At 46.0% G+C, this 11153-nt stretch overlaps 1 pseudogene; it reads left to right on the top strand.

The window, feature by feature from the left end:
- On the top strand, positions 1387 to 3464 carry LOC8057284 (annotated as a pseudogene).

Raw genomic sequence — 11153 nt, 5'->3', positions numbered from 1 at the left:
GATTTCAGTTTTTGTCTTGCATATACTCTTAGAGTTCTTTTTAATCTTCTCTCGGTGGTTTACTGATTGGAAAGGTCACTTTATTTTTCTGTATCTTGAACTGTATCTTGGATCCTTTCTTTCCCTGTTTTGCTGTCTTCTAAGTTGTGTGCTTGTTCTTGTGGAAATACTTTATGATTTCGTTAAAATATATGCAGTCCTATTTGGATTTGGACAAGAATTCTATATATACGTATACGGACTGGATTTGGATTGTCCTATAGGGAATAGTGGCGGACTGGATTTGGATTGTCCTAGACTAGATGACTTAAAGAATTCTATATACGTGGACTGGATTTGAACTGGGCGCGGAGAGATCGGACATGGTGGCAGAAAAAATTGTATTGGTAGACTAAGGCCATGTTTAGTTCACCCCAAAACCAAAAACTTTTCAAGATTCCGTGTCACATCGAATCTTGCGGCATATACATGAAGTATTAAATGTAGACAAAAATAAAAACTAATTGTACAGTTTATCTGTAAATCAAAAGATGAATCTTTTGAGCTTAATTAGTCCATAATTGGACAATGTTTGTCAAATAAAAACGAAAATGCTACAGTACTGAAATCCAAAAATTTTTCGAAACTAAACAAGACCTAAAATTTTGGCTCTTTATAGATAGATATAGATATCAACTGGAGGCAAAAGAAAAATCAAAGTCCTATAGTTTCTTCTTCTTCTTCTCTAATAATAAAAAGGTAAAATTTCTAGTCGTTTTAGATTTTGGTCAAGCCCAACTAATCGCTTGTTTCGGTCTAAAATTGGTTTAAACTCGTGTTAAGCTTCAGAGTTAGATTTAGCTCATAACTTCGTGCCATAAATAAAAAATAAGCTAAAAATAATAGGAAACCAGATCCGAACGAGAGGAGCATCGTTTAATTAATCTTTAGACTGGTGGACATATAAAATATGGTGGACTGAAATTTTTATAATTATATATTAGGGAAAGATAAACATAACACTAACAATTTTAATATTTTATATTTCATCGTTGTAAAATAGTTGGTATTTTACATTTTGCATTCTACGAGAAACTAAACAAGCCCTAGGGCCTTGTTTACTTACAAAATATTTTGCAAAATGTGAATAGTATCAATTTCGTTTGTATTTGACAAATGTCCAATTATGAACTAACTAGGCTCAAAAGATTCGTCTCGTCAATTCTGACCAAACTGTATAATTAGTTTTTATTTTCGTCTATGTTTAATACTTTATGTATACATTTAAAGATTCGATGTGACGGAGAATCTGAAAATTTTGCAAAATTTTTTGGAAACTAAACAATGCTTTACAAACTCATATATACCTACTACTAGGGGGGCCACCGGTGCCGAAACCTAGTTGGCCCATGGGCCTTGGCCGCCGCCCGCAATAACAACTTGCTGCGCAGATACGGCGACGAGATCTCGGTGGAAGCCATGGATGGCGGCGAGGACCTGATCAGCGTCCTCCCCGACGGCGTCCTCGGCGAGATCGTCACCCGCCTCCCCACCGCCGACGCCGTCCGCGTCCAGGTCCTCTCCACCAGGTGGCGCCACATCTGGCGCTCCTCCCCGCTCAACCTCGATCTCCGATCCTCAAACTCCTACAACGACTACAAGCGCCTCGTGTCCGGAATCCTCGCGGCCCACCCTGGCCCCGGCCGCCGCCTCAAAGTCGACTGGCCGTACGACGACGGCGAGTCCTACAACCGCTGGCTCCAGTGCCCCGTCCTCATCGGTCTCCAGGAGCTCGGGATCGAGGCAGGGTACTCTTCCGGGCTGGAAGACACGAGAGCACTGCCGCGGCGGGACAACACGAGAGTACTGCCGGAGCGGGCACTGTTCCAGTTCGCTCCCACGCTGCGCCTCCTAAAGATCGGCTACCACACCTTCCCCTCCGCCGGTGCCGTGGCGGCGCTCCGGCTCCCGCACCTCGAGCTCATCTCGTTCTGCTGCGTGGACATCTCGGAAGACACGCTCCACGGGTTGCTCGCCGGCTGCCCTGTGCTCAGAACCCTCGTCCTCGACGGCTGCACCGGCTTCGCCACAGTCCGGATCAACTCACCCACCATTACAAGCTTCGCCATTTCACCTGCAGATTCATCCACAACCAACGACTATGCCTCGTACTGCTTCGACTACGAGTTCTACGGCTTGGACTACGAAAATATGAGGGTGAGGGTGACGACGTGGCAGGTTATCATCGAGGATGCCCCTCTCCTAGAGAAGTTGGTCCCCTGCCGCCGCGCGGCTACTGCTGAATCTTTCCAGCTACTAGTGCTCAGCGCTCCCAGACTCAGGGTCCTGGGATCCCTGTCCTACAGCATCTCCAAGTTGGTGATTGGCGGCACCGTCTTTCAACCGACCATCCGCCGTGTCAACCGTGTGAGACCTGACGATGTTATCATGGAGAAGCGTTTGCTGATGCAGGCCGTTGTGCTGGCAACGACACTGAGAACCGTCAAGATTTTGGCTCTGGAAGATGCAGATTCCATCGATGTCGTCAGCAACTATTTGAAGTGTTTTCCATGCTTGGAAAAGCTATACATCTCGGTGAGCTCTTCTCAACTTCAATTTTTGTTTCATCATAGTCTCATCTACATGTTCCGTGCTTGCTGCTAAAAGTTTTGCAGTTCCTGTTGCTTTTGGCTTAATCACTCTTCGCTAACTAAAAGGGCTTGTTGCTTATGCTTTACCAATTTATGTTGCATCAATGCTTATTTCTCATGGCTATCAAAAATAAACAATCATTCATTTGTTCTGTTAACGCTATTCAGGCATCACAAGGATACAGAAGTGCTGCAAGCTATGATAAACAAAATCCTATCGAGTGCCTTGAGCATCATCTTAAAATGGTAGCAATAGATGGATATGATGGCATAAGACCACATGTCAAGTTTGCCCAATTCTTTGTTCGAAATGCCCGGCTGCTAGAGTTAATGAAGTTCAGAGTCTTTAGAAACTACCATTGTGAACCTGGGACGACCAAGGAATGGATTGAGGATCAGGAAAGGCAACTACAAGTCAGGAGCATGGCTTCTCGACATGTTAAGTTTCATTTTGTACATGATGCTAGAGATTATCAAGATGTTTACTGTGGCGAGGATATCAGTGACCTGTCAGAGCACATCCATGATTCCTCAGGAGATGACCCTTTTGATCAATGGTTTGAATCAGAGAAGGAAGCCCTGGCATGCTGAATGAAAACAAGATGCTATAGTTTGGAACTCCAGCTGAAGGCTTGGTTCATTTGATAACAACTTCATGTTCAACCTTTATTTAGTTCTTTATATGTGTGCCTTCAGTTGATAACATCACATTTTCTGTTTTGATGCTTCAGTACGAATCTTGAGAGTCAATCTGTCCATATGAATGTATTAAAGCATCATATTGTTCCCTTTCATCTGTATGGATTTTCAGCAATGAATATCCCTCATTAAACAGCTGTCTTTCCACAAGCTTTATACGCATACATGCATGTTAATGATTTCCCTGCTCTAAGGTAATTCTATAGTTCAGACTTCCATCTGCCAAGGGCTGCTCTGATTTAAATCCACAGGTGGTGCGTGATGTGAAGAGATGATTTAAATCCACATTTGATAAAGGTTGTGAGGAGATGATAGGTAACAGAGCAAGTTATTTCTCTAAAAGCAAGCTCCGGTCATATGAGGCAAATCATTGTAGTTTTTATTGTCATAGCAGGGGTGTGTAGCAACAAGATTTAAAAATGAGCTCAATTTCTGTCTGTGTGTTTTTTCTGCAATTGGGAACTCTATTTCAGAATCTAAATTATGATACTTGCAGTATGAAAATTTGCTGCTTTGGTTAATATGGAAACTTGGAGGTCTCTAACTTTTGGCTTAGTGCACTATCTCTGTATTCGAGATAATGACTTCTTGCTTGTGCTCCTCCAAGTTACCAATGAGTACTTGGTAAAAAAATAACACATTTTTTCTCAACAAATAATCATATATGAAAATGAAAAATTATAGGCAATTTGTCAATGCACATCTCAAAATGAAACACTTGTGCCAGTAAAGAATAGCAACTTCCAGTCAAGGAGGAAGGGTTGAGACTGGATAATGGTTTCTCAATAACATTAGAAAATAATGGTTGGTTACGACGATGTGCATTTTGAGCTTTACAATTGTTTTGGTTTTTTTTCGAACAGAAGCTCAAGTATTTTGCATTCTTTTGTCCTGAGCTGAGAATCTTTTTCTCTGAGCGCATAGCAGTGTTTTCAAGACGTCCGATTAATCGCGATTAATCGCGACTAATCGTCCTGGACGGTTGGAGGTACTCGACCAGGGCCTCCGACTTGGCCAGAACGACCAGGAAACTGGTCGTCCGATTAGTCGTCGTCCAATTGCGATTAATCGTCCGTCCAGGTTGTCTGGCGTCCAGTCAGAAGATAGTCCAGTCAGTAGATGGGCTGCATCTCAGAGTTTGGGCCTAGCTAGCTGCCTTATATTTTGGCCTAAGCCCATTAGGGTTTATGTTGTCTACCCCTCACTCATTTCAGCACAACACATTCATTCCTCTCCTCTCCTCCCGTCCAGCACCAGCAGCCAGGTAAGTGGCCAGCTGACCTATCTAGACTCTAGAGCCTAGAACATGTATATATATTTGGTATAATGTGTATTGTATATAGCTACATAATATATGTGGTATATATCAGTCCCCATATGTGTAGGGGACGACCAGGACGTCCAGGGGACTCGTCCAGGGTCGATTTATCGTCCTGGAGGACGACTAATCGTTCTGGACGACCTGGACGGTCCCCCGGTGTCCAGACACGACCAGCCGTCTTGAAAACATTGGCGCATAGAACAAATGAATCACATGTGTTAGTTGTTTACAGAACACCTATAGTCCTATATTTGTGTTATCTTTTGATATGTCTATCTCCTCCCCATACCTTTTGGTTTTGTATGTGTTGTCTACACCTATCATGTGGATCTGCTTTTCACGCCTCAACAATTTTTCTTCATTTTTTTAATTATTCAGAGGATATCAGCAAAAGATGCACTTGTTACATCCTAATCTTTTCAATCAATTTGCTGAGAACTTCATTCTCCCATTTAGATTATGTGCCTCGATTTCCGTCCTCATCACCATCCCTTGTCACTGTAGCTATGGGTCAGTCTGAACTTGTGGATTGGCATGAGGTGGAAGGCCAAAAGAAGGTTGGCTTGTAAACCGATGCCTGCAGCGGTAGCGGCCCGTTTTAGGACTCTGGTATATGTTCTTCTCCTGTCATCCTGTCCATGATGTGAATGCTTGAACTACTGTTAAGAATCTCTTCTCCTTGTCAATATGCATCCACCACTGTCTTTATTTTGAGATGCCTGTAGACTGTCTTTGTTTTGCATAAGTACTGAAGTGGAGAAAGCAGATTCATCTGCTACTTATGTTGGTCTTTTCTTGAGTGCAAAAAATGATTCTCATCAATATCCATCTACCTACTTTGTTGGGAGTGGCAAAAATCCAATTGTCTCTTTTGAGCAGAATATCAAAATTCATGAAAGGTTTATTTTTTCTTGATCCGTTAAATACTGCCTTACCTATGAATATTTGGTTGTTTATTCAATGTTAGTACTTGATTACTGTTGGGTGCAAGGGCTATCTTTAGAGAAAAGATATAGACATTATCATTTTAATCTGGGATGCAATGCAGAAACTATCAAATAAACTACTTCAACACTACTTTTCAGCGAAGAAACAGTGTTTTCCTATCAGAAGCATCAGCAGCTAAATTTCAGCGAAGCGAATCAATGGGTTTCTTGTTATCCCTGTCTCCTCTCTTTTTGTAATTTGTTGCTTCTTGATGTGTAACATTTGACCATGGCTTGGGGTTTAAATATGACCTTTGATTAGTTTGTGCAAATACAATAGCTGCTGATTTTGCATGGTATGTGTTGCAGTATATTGTGAGGGGTGGGAGGGATCTGCTCCTGCCATTGCCGGAGGCCTTCAAGGGAATCGATAAATCAGGATGATCGGCTTGGGCTTGCAGGACATAAAAAGCCTGAAAACTCTGTTGTCTGCCTGCGTTTACTTCTGTTGACTGTATTGCGTTATTCTATTTGAATATAGATAGAATACATCGTAAATGCCCAAATGAATGTGTGCTCTTGGGGACAATATCTTTATGACCAACTGTAGATTTGGATTATGGCTTACCACTCTTTGGTTGAATGGAAATGGTAGGGTGAATTTGCTTGATGGTGTTCAAAGTCTGTACTGTGGGTAGGCATGCAAGGGGGGCGGGCCACCGCCGCTGGGCTGCCCATGCCAGCAATCTGCGTAGCAAGCGCAGCTATTCACGGGTGGCTTTGCCGGAGCACATCCGAATCGATGTTGAGCTCCACGACCCTCGGGACCTACAGCAGGCTATGCGCTTGGTGCGCGCTTATGAGCGTCGCAACACCACCACATAGCTTGCCCTTCCAACGCCCCGGGCCTCTCGTCACGCCGCGGTGGGCTCGGTGCCGATGCTACCGAGCATCGGGTCTTCATCATCAACAGATGCATCGTCCACACCGCGGCCTTTCAAGAGGTTGTCACCAGCAAAGATGGCAGAGCACGTCCACACCGCGGCCTTTCAAGAGGTTGTCACCAGCAAAGATGGCAGAGCACCATAAATGGGGTCTCTATTACAATTGCGATGAGCCCTACGACCAAGGCCATAAGTGTGCACGTCTCTTTTATTTAGAGGCTGCATATTACATTATCGAAGAACCTGATGATGATGATGATAAGAAAGCAAAGGAGTCAGTTGCCTCAGCACCGCTAGATCAGCACCTGGCTGTGATCTCCCTTGGCGCCATTGCTAGCATATGCACTCGATACTATGCAGATCTATGTCACCATCGGCAATGAGTAGTTCATCGCCCTCCTAGACTCTGGATCGACTCATAATTTCATTTGCGGCGAAGTCGCTCACCGTGTCGGCCTATAGTTCGCACTTCACACCCTGTCTAGGCATGGACCCTGTCTAGGCATGGGCGTCATTGTCGCCAATGGTGACCATGTTGCCTGTTGCGGTCTGGCTCACGATGTGGGCATTCACATTGCTGATGAGTTCTTCACAGTGGACTGCTACTCAATCCCACTCGATAAATGGGACATAGTCCTCGACGTCTCGTTCCTCTGCACCCTGGGGCTGATCCTCTAGGATTTCGACAACCTCTGCATGGCCTTCACATGTGACAACCGCCGCGTGTTCTGGCGGGGCATTGGCTCCACCCGCCATGATGTCGAGTCGACGTGCCGCCTCCACGCCATCCACAACGAGCCGAAGCTGCTGGACTTGAGGATGTGTTTGCCAAGCCACAAGGACTGCCACCAGCAAGGAACTGTGACCACAGCATTCATCTACTGCCCTAACACAACTCATGTGGCAGTTCGTCCCTATCGCTACCCTCAGCTCTAGAAAGACGAATTAGAAAAGCAGTGTGCCACCATGCTGCAGTAGGGCATGGTGTTTTCGGCGTTGGTGCTCCTAGTGAAGAAGCACGATGGCTCCCAGAGGTTTTGCATGGATTACCACACACTAAATCAGCAGACAATCAAGAACAAGTTTCCCATCCCTGTGGTTGAAGAACTATTAGATGAATTGAAGGGCGCCAGATTCTTTACTAAGCTGGATTTGCGCTCTGAGTACCATCAGGTTCAAATGAACGCAACTGCCAATGAGAAAACAGAGTTCCAAACAAATGAGGGCCACTTCGAGTTCTTGGTGATGCCATGGTTCTGGGATTCGGCCCAAGAAGCCCGAATTTCACTTAATTTCGTCCATTTCGGTGAGGCCCGAAATAAAACCAATTTGATCAAATAATTTTGGCCCAATTCAAATTTACAACCTATCATAATGTCCAAAACAGCCTATGAATACCACCCATGGTATACAAACGTGAAGCCCATTTCAGAAACCCTAGTTCCTTTCATTTTTCCCCCATCTCTCACAGCTGATGGCGGCTGGCTGTTCAGAATTTCAGATCTCGCAGCTCCTCACCATGCTCGTGCCCCTTGCTCTCCATCGTTTCTTCTTCCTAAAATCCCCTACTGCTCCGATGCAGTGCAGCCCAGTGTGAACATCTTCCAATTTCAAAGAGTATGAACTCGTCTACAAGCCATGCTCGTGAAGCTCCAAGTCAGTTTGCAGCAGCGGAGGCTCGAGGACTGAAATCATCGGTGGCAGCCATGCAGGCTCATCCTCTTAGTGCACACGGCCATGTTTGGCTATTTGGGACAAATTTATTTAAATTTAGTCAAATTTCATTCAAAATTTTCGTGGAAACCGGTCTGAATTTTCTGAATTTCGCCTAATTCGGTGAGCTCCGAAATATTTTCAAAAATGAATCCCAAAACCTTGGGTGATGCCATTCGGCTTGACGAATACGCCGGCCACGTTCTAGAGTTTGATGAATGTTGTGCTCCGCCATGCCTTCGAAAGTTTGTGCTTGTGTTCTTTGACGATATCCTCATTTACAAACCTTCCCTCCCATTTGCAGCACGTGAACACCGTTCTGTCTGCTCTCCGTGTTCACCAGCTTCGTCTTAAACGCAGCAAGTGCTCCTTCGCTCAGCCGACTATCCGGTACCTCGGTTATGTTATTTCAGCGGACGGAGTTGCCATGGATCAGGACAAGGTGGCAGCAATCACCACCTAGCCACAGCCACGATCAGTGCGCAGCCTCCACGGATTTTTGGGGCTGGCTGGCTAGTTCATCAAGGACTATGGCACCATAGCAGCCCCACTAACTCAGCTGCTCAAGAAGGATGGGTTCCTGTGGTCTTCGGTAGCAACAACGACATTCGAATCCCTCAAACGGGCTCTGTCCGGTGCACCAGTTTTACAGCTGCCAAAGTTCACCAAACCCTTCACCATCAACTGTGATGCCTCTGATTTAGGGTTCGGTGCAGTCCTACACCAGGGTGATGGTGCGCTCGCCTTCTTCAGCCGCCCGTTTGCAACACGACATATGAAGCTTGCGGCTTATGAGCGCGAGCTCATTGGACTGGTGCAGGTGGTGCGCCATTGGCGCCTCTATCTTTGGGGCCGTTCATTTGTTGTTCGAACTGACCACTACGCTCTCAAGTTCATGCTCGATCAACGCCTTTCCACCGTGCCACAGCATTAGTGGGTAAGCAAGTTATTTGGTTATAATTTTAGTGTGGAGTATCGCCTAGGTCAGCTCAATACGGTCGCCGATGCTCTGTCTCGTTGGGGGGGGGGGGTGATGCGTCCCTTGCTGCGATCAGCATGCCGTCATTCTAGTTGTACAACGACCCACGCCGTGAACTCTAGGAGAACCCGGCACTACGTGCTTAACACGATGGAGTCACGGTTGAGCTGGGCGACCCGTGGCGCATCGTCGACGGTTTGGTGCTTCACAACACCTGTGTTGTCATGCCGACGTCATCTATAGTGCTGCCAGCAGTCCTGCAGCTGGCCCATGGCGGTCACGGAGGCATCTAGAAGACGCTACAACGGCTATGCCACGACTTCTTCATCGACCACAATCGCCAGTTGGTACAGGACCTGGTTAGCACGTGTGTTGTGTGTTAGCGGAACAAAACTGAGGAGCTACATAAGGCCATCCTCCTTCAGCCCCTCAAGGTGCCCTCTCAGGTCTGGGCGGATATCTCGCTCGACTTCATCGAGGGGCTGCCACGCGTCAACGGCAAGAGCGTGATCTTGATGGTGGTTGATCGTTTCTCGAAGCAAGCTCAGTTCATTATGTTAAGCCACCCATATACAGCAGCAACAGTGGCCAAGGAGTTCTTCAACGCCATCATCCGTCTTCATGGTTTTCTAGTGTTCATCGTCAGTGATCGTGACCTTATGTTCACAGGTCATGTATGGTGGGACCTCTTCAAGATGGCGAGCGTGCAGCTCCAGATGAGCATGACATTCCACCCGCAAACAGACTACCAGTCAAAAATTGTTAACAAGATTATTGCTATGTATCTCAGGTGCCTTACTGGTGATCGCCCACGCAAATGGCTACAATGGCTCCCATGGACGGAATACTTCTATAATACCTCCTACCACTCGGCGCTGCGAGCGACGCCATTCGAGGTGGTCTTTGGGCGGCCTTCTCTTGAATACGCAGTTGGGTTTATGGCCACGGAGACAGTGGATGCTCTTCTCCGGGACCGCGACGCCTTCATCGCCGAGGTGTGGGATCGCCTTCTCCAAGCACAAGCTTACGCCAAAAGTACTATGACGCCAAGCATCGGCCGCTGGAGTTCATTGGTGCCCGGATTACGGGATGTTGAGCCCGCGATACGCTAGGCCATTCCAGGTCACTAAGCGCATTGGTCCAGTCGCATACATGATTCATCTCCCTGAGCGCGCCCACATACATAATGTGTTTCATGTGGGTGTTCTCAAGCCATTCCGGGGACAGCTGTCGTCAACACCACCGGCCCTACCTCCTCTTCACAATGGGCGTCTGCTGCACTAGCCGTCGCGTGTAGTGCGCACCTAGCTTCACCGAGGTGTGTGGCACGTGCTCATCCAGTGGACCAACATAGCCAATTTCTGACACGACATGGAAGGGTGTCGACGACTTCAAGGCTCACTTCTCGGACTTTCAGCTCGAGGACGAGCTATTTCTCGAGGGAGGGAGAGATGTTATGGGTAGGTAACGTGTATCAGTTAGTTGGTCCAAGTATTTAGGAAAATTAAGTATTTAGGAGAATTACTTTGTTACGTCCTTAAAAATAGCAGTGAGATTTGTTAGGATTGAGTGTATAAGTATGGAACAATTCAGTTAATATAGAATCAAGCCTGGGGTTGAGATTTAGAGCAACTCCAGCCTCCCTAAATTAAGCCCTTAAAATTTTATTTACATGCTATGATAAAAAAAGTAGGGGCTCAAATTAAAACCCAACTCCAACCCACCTCCTAAACAAGTAGGATAGGAGTTCTAGATGTGAGGCGCTGAAACTATAATTTAGAAGCGCATGGAAAATGGAAGCCAAAGTAGGAGGTGAATTGAAGTTGATTTTTTTGACTAAGTCTCTAATTTAGACGGAGCCAGCTCAGCTCTGCGACAGCAAGCCGGAAGATCTTTTTCTTTTTTTTTTTTTTTCTTTTTCTGTTTTTTTTTTTTTTTTCT

The sequence above is a fragment of the Sorghum bicolor genome, chromosome 2, assembly GCF_000003195.3.
Source record: "Sorghum bicolor cultivar BTx623 chromosome 2, Sorghum_bicolor_NCBIv3, whole genome shotgun sequence".
Taxonomy (NCBI): Eukaryota; Viridiplantae; Streptophyta; class Magnoliopsida; order Poales; family Poaceae; genus Sorghum; species Sorghum bicolor.
The sequence above is the reverse complement of the archived record's forward strand: the minus strand, read 5'-3'. Positions and strand labels throughout refer to the sequence as shown.